General features: G+C 37.5%; 1 non-coding gene across 1 annotated transcript; it reads left to right on the top strand.

Annotated features, from left to right (window-relative positions):
- The first annotated feature begins 12,527 nt into the window (after positions 1–12,527).
- Positions 12,528–12,634, top strand: LOC127116542 (small nucleolar RNA R71). Its single transcript, XR_007801370.1, has one exon. It is a non-coding gene; the product is annotated as a small nucleolar RNA R71 (small nucleolar RNA).

Raw genomic sequence — 12,634 nt, forward strand, 5'->3', positions numbered from 1 at the left:
ATATCACACCAAATTATAACATGCAGAAGGTAAAAACACAAGTAATTGTTAACCCAGTTCGGTCCAACATGACCTACGTCTGGGGGCTACCAAGCCAGGAAGAAGATCCACTATTAGTAGTATCAATTCAGAGCTAAACTCACCCGTTTACAACTCGTCACTTAATCCCTACCCAATGCAATCTATACCTAGGAAATCCTAGATAGAAACCTCCAGTTTCCATTCCTATCACTACAATTACAACGTAATGCAAAACACCTTGAACTTGCTTCACAGCTTCATTCAAGAACATAATCACTCTTGCCTACAGGCTTCGAGTTACAAACACTCTCAGGTTTTACCACTGAGAAACACATGGTAACCTTCCCACAGATTGGGAGGTTTACCTTACACACACACCCCTAAAAATTCATTCTAAGAGGCTTACAAATACTAGGTTACAAAGTGCTATTTATAACCTAATCACCCAACTGGATTTGGGCCTTCAGAAAATCGCAGCAACTTGTTCTTTGCTGTTACAAAGTCAGCAGAAACTTTCTGCTACAAACAAGGTCTTCAATCCTAAAATCTCTCCATATATATCTCCTTATTTTGAGCCTATATATATTCCAAGACCTCCATAAATAATGCCACATAGGATTCTAACTAATTTCCAGATATTAGTGTGCTAACAAATAGGCTATTTGTTAGGTTCCTTAATTGTAGCTTGGTTGTTGGTTTCCTGGATTTTAGCCTGAGAAAAATGCTGAAACAGAAAAACTAAACAACCTACAATATAGCATATGCTGTCAGGAATGAATGTCACAACATTCAACTTGACATCAAGGACCATATGCTAGGTCTGTTTTTCCTGAAAACAGACTGTACATAATTTGCTGAACTGTACAGGACCAACCTGTCCATTCTACAGTAGCAGCTTACAATAATAAATGTCAAGGCATCCAATTTGACATTTACACATTTGGCCTTAAGTTAGTTCTGTTATCCTCTTGAAGAACAAACTAAGAGACATACTGAAGTGTAACAGAAAACCACTCTGTCTATTATTCAGTATATACTGTCCATGATGAATGTCATAACATCCAGTTTGACATTCACACAGTAGGCCTTATGCCAGGTCTGGTTCTTCCTTGATAACCAGACTGCAAATGAATACTGGGCTCTAATAGAACACCAACTGTTCTATTCCTCAGTAGCTGCTGACAGGGATGAATGTCACAGTCTCCAGTTTGACATTCAATAAATCCTGTATTAGCTAATCCTGCAGTAACTACTCAAGTGTGTCATGACATCAGTCAAGACATCAGAGTACAGTTAGATATTCTAACCTACACTGTAGTCACACATCCACACCATGTCATGACATCAGTCAAGACATTAGAATCCAGCTAGTGTTTTACCATATAATGCAGCCAATTAAACACCTACACTATCCGTATCAAATTAGAAATAGATGTCAATCTCATTGTGATAAAGAGAGTACTCTTTATTAAAAAACTTAAAGATGATGCCTCGATTCACACGGTGCTTGCGTCTCTCATACATATAATCCAACGAACTTAGCAATTCTAAGGTTAGCCTCGCATAAGTCTTATGTTTTAGGGTGATGAAGTGACTCAACTGCAAACTCTCATACATGTAATGTATTGAATCATAAAGCCTTAAAGTTCTAAGATGCGAGTAATCAGGATACCTGGTAGAACTCATATTTCTTCGATATAAAACTTTGTATCTATGTTGTTGAGTTGCATCCCTAAACTCGATTCCCATGTAGTCAACAAGCTGTGGTCTAGGAGTTATGGTGGTAAATGTGAAACTCAGATTTCTTAGTAAGGGTAGTGAAAAATCGATAAAAAACTAAGTGGGAAAGTTTCATTTTTGACACTATAAGTAGGTTCTGGACAATGTGGTGATAAGTTTTTGTGTTTATGATTTTGGATTTGGTTGAGAAATGAGTGAGACATGGAGGTTTTAAGAATGGGTTTTTATGGAGTTGAAATAGGAGAAATGAGGAAGAAGAAGAGGGAAAAGGTGGAATTTTTAAAACTGGGTGGTGGGGAAACATATGAAGTGGGAAAGGTAGAAAGAGAGAGAAAAGCTGTCACATTACCTTGAGAATCATGCCCAAAACACGTTGTCGGGCGTCTACCTGGCTGACCGTCTACCCTCTAACACCCAAGGGTCATAAGTGCAAAATTTCATTCACTGATGGGCGTCAACTTTCATTTACCCCCTCTTTTTCACCTTTTTGGGATCTTTTGGTGCGTTTGTGTGTTTCCTAACTTTCTTACCAGGCTGTATATTATTTTTATTAAGTAAATAGATAAAAACTAATAGAAAAAAAGGGGAAATTTTCGTGGGTTGCCTCCCATACAACTCTTTGTTTAAAGTCGGTAGCTCTACAGGAGAAAATTAGAAACATAATAATAAAAACAAGGATAATAGAAACTAAAAAGTTCCTCCCCAATACCTAAAGCGAACACTGTTCCCAATGTTTCGGTGAAAGTGGAAAGAAGGAAAGAGAAAACATGTTAAGCAATAAGTGAGCACATTCCCTGGCTGCTAGACTCATTACCCCGTGTAATATGTAGACTTCTTAATACATGTGGTTTATATGATCATGCATTCTCTCTGTTTGATCTTGTAAGGCTATGCGAAGAGCGGCGACTTCACGTCTGAGGGTGTTGAGCTCATAGTCAACATCATTCCCTTGGGGAGTATAAGGACTTGCAGAAGAAGAATAAACATTTGACAAAGGTGCGGGATGGTATTCAGGTGTGAGAGGGGTCTGTGGTGGTGTAGGTTCATCTCCTTCACCTTCTAATTGGTATAGCCAGTTATCGTGGTTATGGACACTTGTTCGTTCATGGTTTGGGAGAACATAGTAATGGACAACTTCATTATTGATCAGCAGATGGAATTCATTAGGCCGCCTAAATCTTATCAAGTGTCTGTTCATGCAGTGGTCGACATCTAGGATAGCGTTACCCCATAGAGGGACTAAATGTGCCACTTGATTTCGAAGGCCTACATCTAAAGTTATTTTAACGAGATTTGCATGCAAGAATGCATCAGAATAGAAAGGGCGGGATTGGAAGACATAAAGCATGATAAACAACTCTTACTTACTAACAATGTCAGTAGTATCTCTCTTTCCAAATAAGGTTTATGCTAAAACCATTTGAAAATATCTAATAGTTGGGTTATGAATAAGGGAAGCATTCATCCTTTTTAGGTTCGGTGGGGTTTCCATGGTTATACTACCCTAGAAGTTATCAAGCTCATACTGGATGAAGTTGTCACAAGGAACCTCAGTGAAGGCATCATGGCTAATATTGAATCCTAATAGCTCACATATTTCATTATGGCTAAAGCGATAGTCAGGCACAAACAACCTAAAAAGACACTTATCTCTTCCTACTCTTCGGTCAAGATATTAATTAAAAGAGCTAAGAAACACAAGTATGAGATTCTGGTAGGTGGGGTCGCGTGCAACTGAGAACTGCTCCCATCCAATTTGATTAAACATATACCTGAGACTGTGTCGTTGGTCTAACATGGCTAGACTTAAAAAATCAGGATACCTTGTTAGAGAAATAGTTATTTGGGATAAATCTTCATAGCGCCTCCAATGTGTGCCATTCTTGAATATGATCCTCATGTTGTCCGTGTGTTGCATTCTCAAATGTTTTGTTAGTAGAGAAAAGTGCTATAGAGAATGAAGATGACACTTGAAAAAAGTAAAATAGACAAGTTAGATTTTCTCAATAGGTTATATTATTTCACCGCTTATTTATTAGGTAAAGGGAATTTAAAAGAAACTCGTGGGTTTCCTCTTACGCAACGCTTCATTTAATGTCATTAGCTCGACGCATTAATAGTTTTCCCTCAAGGGGGAAAGGTATAAGATACACCCTTGTTCTAGCAAATCTTAGGATGGATGATAGTGCTTTAATCGTTGACAATTAACAAGAAATTTTCCCGTGGACTCACTCCACACCTCCACAGCTCCTGATTGACTGACATGGGTCACCTTGAAGGGTCCTAACTATCTAGACCCGAGTTTTCCAGGGAACAACTTCAACCTAGAGTTAAATAATAATACTAACCATCCTTCATTAAACTCTCATCTAGTGATACTTTGTCATGCCACTATTTAGTTCTTTCTTTATATAGTAAGGCATTCTTATACGCATCTAAACATAGTTTTTCTATACCGTGAAGGTTTAACATTCTCTTTTGACCAGTAACATCGGGCTTCATATTTAGGGCTGTGATAGCCTAATGGGCTATATGCACGATTTCTACTGGGAGATGGAAAGACTTCCCATACATTAATTTAAAAGGCGTGGTGCCTATGGGAGTCTTGTATGCAGTTCGGTAAGCCCAAAGAGCATCACTCAACTTGGTAGACTAATCCTTTCTTGATGTCGAAATAGACTTTCCAAGGATTTGTTTGATCTCCCTATTGAAGATTTATGCCATTCCACTGGTTTGTGGATGATAGGGTGTGGCAACTCTATGCTTCACTCATACTTGGTTAGTATTTTTTCAAAACATTTGGATACAAAGTGAGAGCCACCGTCGCTTATTACGAGTCTAGGTGTGCTAAATCTTAGAAAGATGACGTTTTTAAACATCTTGGTGACTACATTCATGTCATTTGTGGGAGAGGCGATAGCCTCAATCCATTTGGATACGTAGTCAACATCTAAGAGGATGTACTTATTACCCATGTATGATGGGAAAGGTCCCATAAAATAAATACCCCATACATCAAACACTTCGACTTATAATATTGGCTTTTGAGGCATTTCATCTCGCCTTGAGATGTTCCCAGTGCGCTAGCACCAATCACATGTCGTGATGAAGATGTGAATGTCTCTAAAGATTGTCGACCAATAAAGGTTGGCTTGAAGTATCTTTGCAACGGTCTTAGATATACTCATGTGCTCTCGATAAGGTGAAGAATGACAATGGGTTATGACACTTTAGATCTCCTCGTATGGTATGCATCGATGGAAAATACCATTGACGCCTTGTTTAAATAGGAGGGGATCTTCCCAGAAGTATTGTCTTAGGTTATGGAAAAAAATTTTCTTTTGTTGATAGGTTAGATTTAGGGGCAAGACACCGACAACTTGATTGAAGGTGTGAAAAACACAAGAAATGGGGGGTTTGAATTGGGTTTTAAAAATAAAAGCTTTTTACCAACTCAAAAACTCTACACAATCAAAAAAACAATGAGAGAAAGACACATGGATTTTTATTCTGGTTTGCTTGAAATCAAAGCTACTCCAGTCCACCCGCCAAGGTGATTTCGCCTTATACACAAGGACTTAATCCACTATAATCAAACAGATTACAAAAATCACAAAGAATAACTTTCTTTGTCTTTTGAAGGATCCAACTACAACTTAGTCTCCTTAAGGAAATCCCAAGGAACAAATTTCTTTGTCTTCTCAAGGATCCGACTATAACTTAGTCTCCTTAAGGAAGTCACAAAGAACAACTATCTTTGTCTTCTCAAGGATCCGACTATAACTTAGTATCCTTAAGGAAATCACAAAGAACAACTTTCTTTGTCTTCTCAAGGATCCGACTATAACTTAGTCTCCTTAAGGAAATCAAACAAACAAGTTTGAATACAAATTTTATGTTACAAGTTGCTTTTACACAAGCAGATTTTACACAAATGAAATACAATCATTTAAAGAAAAGTATGCACAGATTTAAGAGCTTTTCACGTAGAAACAATCTTGTAAATTTTTGTAGCGGCATTAGCATTTTCTTAAAGTCTCCAAGTCCTACTTATATAGCATAAGAAAGAGACCGTTGGAGGGCGAATCAGGGATACCAAAAGAGAAGTTGTCCACTAACGAATTAGTGATAAGTGTGATGAATATTACTATCCTTCGTCCATGTTTTCAGGAGTGGAAGGAGTATTTTTGATTTGTACTATATATTATTTGATCACGTATCCACTTTTATCTTATCTTCAAATTCATTGGCTTCTGATGAAAAGTTGATGAAGCATGAAGAGAAGAACCACAAAGCTGAAATCAGAATCTTCAGTCAGAACCTTGACCACATCAACGTCTGGCTTGAGATCTTCAGAGTCTTTAGCTAAGTAACAAAACTTCAGAATCTTTAGTCAGAACCTTGACAATGTCAGCATCTGGCTTGAGATCTTCAGAGTCTTCAGCTAAGTAACAAAACTTCAGAAGCTTGCCATTCTTCAGAAGCTTGATAGTCATAGTCACATCCAGAAGCAGAAGCGGAGATATCATTGCAGCAGCAACATAACGTCTTTCCAGAACTTCTCAGGAGTGAATTAGCGCAGAAGCATAAAGAACATTGCAGCAACAACGTAACGTCTTTCAAAACTTCTTAAGAGTGAATCAGCACAGAAGCAAAAAAGACATTACAGTAGAAACATAGCGTCTTTCAGAACTTCTCAAGATTGATTCAACGTATAAGCGAATTTCAGAACAAATGTTCAGAAACTGATGACGTTACACGTCATAAATTTAGAATCAAAACTAACTGTTAAAGCTACACAATAACAAATTGTTAGAGTACCAAAATTATTCTCATACAAATACTACATTATTATCATCCAAACTCAAAGGTATAGATGCAAAACCAAATCTTATTCTAATAAGATGGGTAGTTGATAATGTTAGCATACCAAGGCACTGCGAATTAAGCTTGTGCAACTACCTCCTCAAATTCCTTTGTCATGTCGGAGTTGCTTTCTTCAAGATAGTCAGTAAAATGGGTGAAACGGGGTGCTTCAGCACGAATGAAAGCTATTAGTCTATCATAAGGGAAATCATTGTTAATTGGAACATCTTCATATTTACTATTACTTAATTTGGATAGATGATCTGTAACCACATTCTTTGTACCCTTCTTGTCGCAGATTTCTAGATTAAATTCTTGTAGTAGCAATTTCCATCGGAGTAATTATGACTTTGCATCTTTCTTGGTTAGCATATACCAGATAGCTGCACGGTCTGTGTATACAATTATCTTCGATCCTACTAAGTAGGAGTGAAAATTATCAATTGCAAAGACAAAACCATGAACTCCTTTCAGTTCTTGCATAGTTAATCTGAGCTACATCCAGAGTTCTGCTAGCATCATAGATGACGTGTAGTTTTTTATCTATACATTGTCCTAAAGCAACGCCTACTGTATAATCACTTGTATTACACATGATCTCGAATGGTTGGCTCCAGTCAAGAGGTTGGATTATGGGAACATAAATCAATGCATGTTTCATAAGTTGGAATGATTTATGGCATTGGTTATCAAAGATGAATTCAACATCTTTCATTAGAAGTCTATTTAAGGGTTTTTTATTTTAGAGAAGTCTTTAATAAATCTTCGGTAAAAACCGGCATGTCTAAGAAAGCTTCAGACTTCTCTAACAGTCTTAGGAGGTTGCAGATTCTCAATCACCTCGATCTTAGTTTTATCAACCTCTATACCTCTATCAGATACCACATGTCCTAGAATGATGCCTTCTTTAACCATAAAGTGACATTTTCCCAATTTAGCACAAGATTGACTTTTACACGCCTCTCTAACACCTTTATAAATTTGTAAGACAATTATCAAAGATAGAGCCACATATAGAGAAATCATCCATGAATACTTCCATTATGTTATCAAGGAAGTCAACAAATATTTCCATCATGCACCTTTGAAAATTAGTAGGTGTATTTCACAATCTAAATGACATTCTTCGATAGGCGAATGTGCCATAAGGACATGTGAAAGTTGTCTTTTCCTGGTTATCTAGGTGGATAGGGATTTGAAAGAATCCTGAATAGCCATCAAGGTAGTAGAAATAAGAGTGTTTAGTTGGATGCTCAAGCATCTGATCAATAAACGGGAGAGGAAAATGATCATTTCTTGTGGCTTTGTTTAACTTTCTATAATCAATGCATATTCTCCAGCCCGTTAAGGTGTGTTTTACGACTAAATCCCCCTTTTCATTTTCCACAACTGTTACACCGCTCTTCTTTTGTACCACATGCACTGGGCTGACCCATTTGTTGTCTGATATTGGATAAATAGTCCCAACATCTAGAATTTTTAGAATTTCTTTCTTTACCACCTCACTCATTATGGGATTCAACCTCCTGTGATGCTCTTGAGAGGTATTAGAGTCCTCTTCTAGCATAATTTTATGCATACATATAAATAGGATAATTCATTTCAAGTCAGAGATGTTATAATCTAGGGCTTCAGAAATTTTTTCAAGTAGAACAAGGAGTTTTGTTGTTTCGTCTTCAGTTAAATTTACCTTAACTATCACATGACGATTTACTTTGTTTTCCAAAAACTCATATCTCAAATTTGTTGGGACTGTTTGAGCTCAACCATTGGTTCTTTTGGATCGACCATGTGGTCAAGGGTGAGGGCAAGATGTTGTTTTAAACTATCATTAGTATAATGGCGAAGGTATTCATACTTATTTTTGTCTTCTTTCTCTACTTATATTGGTGGAGGTTCAACAACTCTTCACTTAGTGGTGATTCTAATGATAATTCCTTGATACATTCATTAATTATGTCTATGAAGTTGCAAGTTTCAGTCATAGTTGGGTTCTTTAAGAACTAGGATAGGATAAATTCAATTTTCTCGTCGCTGACCTCGAAAGTTGGTTCTCCTCATTTCACATCTAAGATTGCACCAGAAGTGGCTAGAAAGGGTCTTCCTAATATGATGAGGACGTTGGAGTCTTCCTTTATGTCCATCACTATAAAGTTTGTAGGAGTCTAAAACTGGACAATGCATATTGGAATGTTTTCCAGCATACCTACTAGGTACTTAACAAATGATAAGCTAGTTGGAGGGACATCCTTGTAGGTATTAGGTCTCCTAATTTAAGTCTCTCACAAATTGAGAGGGGAATCAAGCTAACACTAGATCCAAGATCACAAAGGGCTTTGTCAATGACAAATTTTCCAATTACACAGGTGTCATACCCCAAATTTTCTCTACCTTTTATACAACTTTCATGGTCCTAATGCATAGGAATACATTCACCATTTCATCACCTCATTTGCATTTCCATTCATAACAAGAAAGCATGCTACATGGACTTAAGGCATGGTATTCATATCTGAGGACCACCAAGATCTCTTTATCATATTGGGATATGTCCAATCCACCCTAAACCCTAGTTTGTCTGGCTTTGGTTCTTGATTGACCTTTTAACCCAAGAAATCCTAGTCGTGGGTGCTCATCATTGGTGGTCCATCTGATATTTTCTTGAGGCTTGAAACCCTAACTTAAGAGGTTTTTCCTCGGGGTTTTCTTGTTGCTTGTTTCCTGTTCCATAAATCCCTGGTTGTTCCCCTATGCTTCTATGCTTTGACTTGCTATTTGAAACCCTACTTATCATGCATTTGTCATCAATCATCTTCCAAAATTCCCTTGCCCAGTTGTTTGATCTTGGTCTATACAAGTTTGCTAGTGATCCATAGTTTGTGATGCATTTCATTTGATCATTTATTGTTGTTTTGATTCATATCATGACTTCATTAATATACTGGTCCATTTACATCCATTTAAGTTAATTCCATTCATAACCATATCATTCACCAAAAAAAAGAATGCAAAAGATCACAACTTTGACCAAAGGTTGACTTTGGTCAAGAATTGACTTTTTTGGTCAACTTTGACAAAAGCCAACACATCTTTCCAAAACCCTAATTTCCATAAATTTCAACCTTCATTCACTAAGCATCCATCCACTTCATTCATACATGGCAATACAAGTGAAGGTTTTGGTTTGAATTTTGAATCATCAATTTAAAATCACATAGGTTCATTCATAAGCATGACACATGATCATCTTACAAAGTGATAACGAGAAATCGTATCGTGTTTTTAGGCTTATTTTACATTTTATACGTCTATGTTTTTATGCATTTTATCGCCTTTTACTTTAATTTTATTTGTTTTGTAGTTGTTAGTCGATTTCATTGGAGTTTTGGAAGCCTCGCGGAAAAGAAGTGAAAAAGGAGCCAAAGTGGAGCAAAAAAGTTAGTTTTAACCAATCTGAGAAAATGACGTTTGCCACCTGCTAGATGGCGTTCACCATCTCCACTGCTCGTCATGTCATTTAATGAGCAAGATAATGGCACTCGCCATTGCCATAATTGAATTCACCATCTTCATGCAGAAACAAAACTACGCTAGTGGGGCAGTTTCTTAGCAGTTTTCAACCACTTCTCCCTCCACTAAGTCAACACGTCCAAGGGAGTTACCAGGCATATGAACTCTATATATAGAGCCATTTTTGGAGTGTTGGACATCCAATTGAACCTGCGCGGAAGCTCTGTCAAAATCTTGTCTTAGTTTTAGGCAGAAAATTACCTGTAAAAGTGGCAATACCTCACGTCGAGGGATTGTCACGCCTTTTTACTTTCGTACCGTTTTTATTTTGGATCGAGAACAAGCATGCCGTTATTTTCAAGTTCAAGTTAATTCAAGTTTTATTTTATGCAATTTTAGGTTTTTTTTACCGCTTTTCATATTTATATGCTTTGCTGTCTTTTATTACTTGCATGCCATGCTATTCTCAGTTATAAACACTTTAATCATGTTGCTTTCAAATAATATCATGCCTTGCTAAATTATTCTGAGTCTAGCGTATGAGGACCGTCGTTACCGATGGGACTCAGTAGAAATAATAGGCGCGGATATATGATTTAACAATGTTTTGGCTTTAGTTTCCAAATATATGTTTTACTATTTTGGCACAAGAGTGTGGGACAAACCAAGGTTCAGTCCAATAGCGCGAGAGTGTGAGGAAGGAACTGGATAGTGGAAACTAGGCATCAATCCTAAAAACAGCAAGAGTGTTTTAGGCATCATTTATGATCTCATTTACTTTCAAAATACACTTTCTAATTAGAACGGGCGAGCGAGAGCAAAATCCTGTGGTTAGGGAGGGTGGTCTTTGTCGTTAGCGAGAGAGTATGAGACGAGACCTTTAAGTCGATATTTTTATATAATGCAATAGAATCGTATTTAGTGCCTGAATTCTACATCCCCCGATGATGTTATGTAGGCACAAGAGCCCCAATCCTTGACGAGCACAATAATAAAGAACCAAATCACCCCCTTTTTCCCGATAGTAAGTAAACTTTAAGATAAACACCCACACACGTAGACAACTTAGATGGTTTCCATCGAGTACGATGGATGTGAGGGGTGATAATACCTTCCTCCTACATAACCGACTTATGAACCCTAAATTTGGTTGCGGGACCAATCTTTTCTTTTTCTTTAGAGGGTTTTATCGATTATTTTCCCTTTTCTATTTTTTTTATGGAATAAATAAAATCTGGTGGCGACTCTGTGTCTTGTAGCCAATTTTCACGTAGCGACAACATGGAATGGAAAAACTACCTAGGTCTTTCAACTTAGGTGGCATATTATTTTGAATAATGGCGCTGCATTCCGTAGTGAGTGCCACCATGTCGTCATCTTTAAGTTTTATCTTGTTTGATAGGATCTCTTTGAGGAACTTGGCATATGAGGGCATTTGTGTAATGACATCCATAAAAGGGACAATAATGTGGAGTTGCTTTAGGAGCTCGAAGAAATTCTTGAATTGACCCTCGTTCTTAGATTTGGCAAGTCTCTAAGGGTATGATATAGGTGGTTTATAAGGTGGTGGGGGTACATATGGCTTTTCTTTCTCGTCAGCCTCTTTTGTTATGGCCACTTACTCATTATAAGTTATTGGTTCTCCTATTTGGCTCTTTTTAGTCGCTTTCTCTGTTTCCTTCTCAACTCTCTTATACATCATCTGGTATGTCATTCTAGGATCAACAGGTCCATCTAATTCCGTCCCACTTCTTAGTGTGATGGTATTAGCAAGGCCTTTTGGATTGGGTTAAGGTTGGCCTAGAAATGTGCCAGCAACGGAAGCATTAAGTGCTTATTGCTGGGATACTTGAGAGATTTAGGTCTCAAGCATCTTGTTGTGCGTAAACATGGCGTCAACTTTGTTTCCCAATTGTTTCACCAGCTCATTAATATGAACATCTTGTTGGGATGATTTCTTCATCCAGGGTTATAAGTGTTTGAGTAAGGATTTCCATGTGTATAGTTCAATTGGTCAGGGGAAGTTCTTGCCAATAGCTGACAACCGGTAGCGGCATGCCCTTGGACTCCACAAGTTTCACAGTTGAGAGTCACAACAGCTTGGTAGTTGTATTTGTAATGGTTAGATTGTCAATCTTTTATGTAAGTGCATCGACCTTAGCACTTACATGATATAGGCCATTGAATTTGTACATGCCTCCCTTAGGTTTGGACTCTACACAAGCACGCTCATTTCCCCACTGATATTGGTTTTGGGTCATGTTTACTTTGAGCTAATAGGCTTCATTGAAGGGTGTATCCATTAGTTGCTGCCAACTGTGGCGTCTATCGTCAATCTTATGTTGGATAGAAAACCATTATAAAAAGTGTGGATAATCGACCAATATTCTAAACCTTGATGAGGGCAGAGCCTCATCATATATTTATATCTCTCACAAGCTGCGAAAAGCTATTCTCCATCTTTCTGCCTAAAACCATTTATTTGGCTTCTTAGCAT

Source organism: Lathyrus oleraceus, chromosome 1, assembly GCF_024323335.1.
Source record: "Lathyrus oleraceus cultivar Zhongwan6 chromosome 1, CAAS_Psat_ZW6_1.0, whole genome shotgun sequence".
Classification (NCBI taxonomy): Eukaryota; Viridiplantae; Streptophyta; class Magnoliopsida; order Fabales; family Fabaceae; genus Lathyrus; species Lathyrus oleraceus.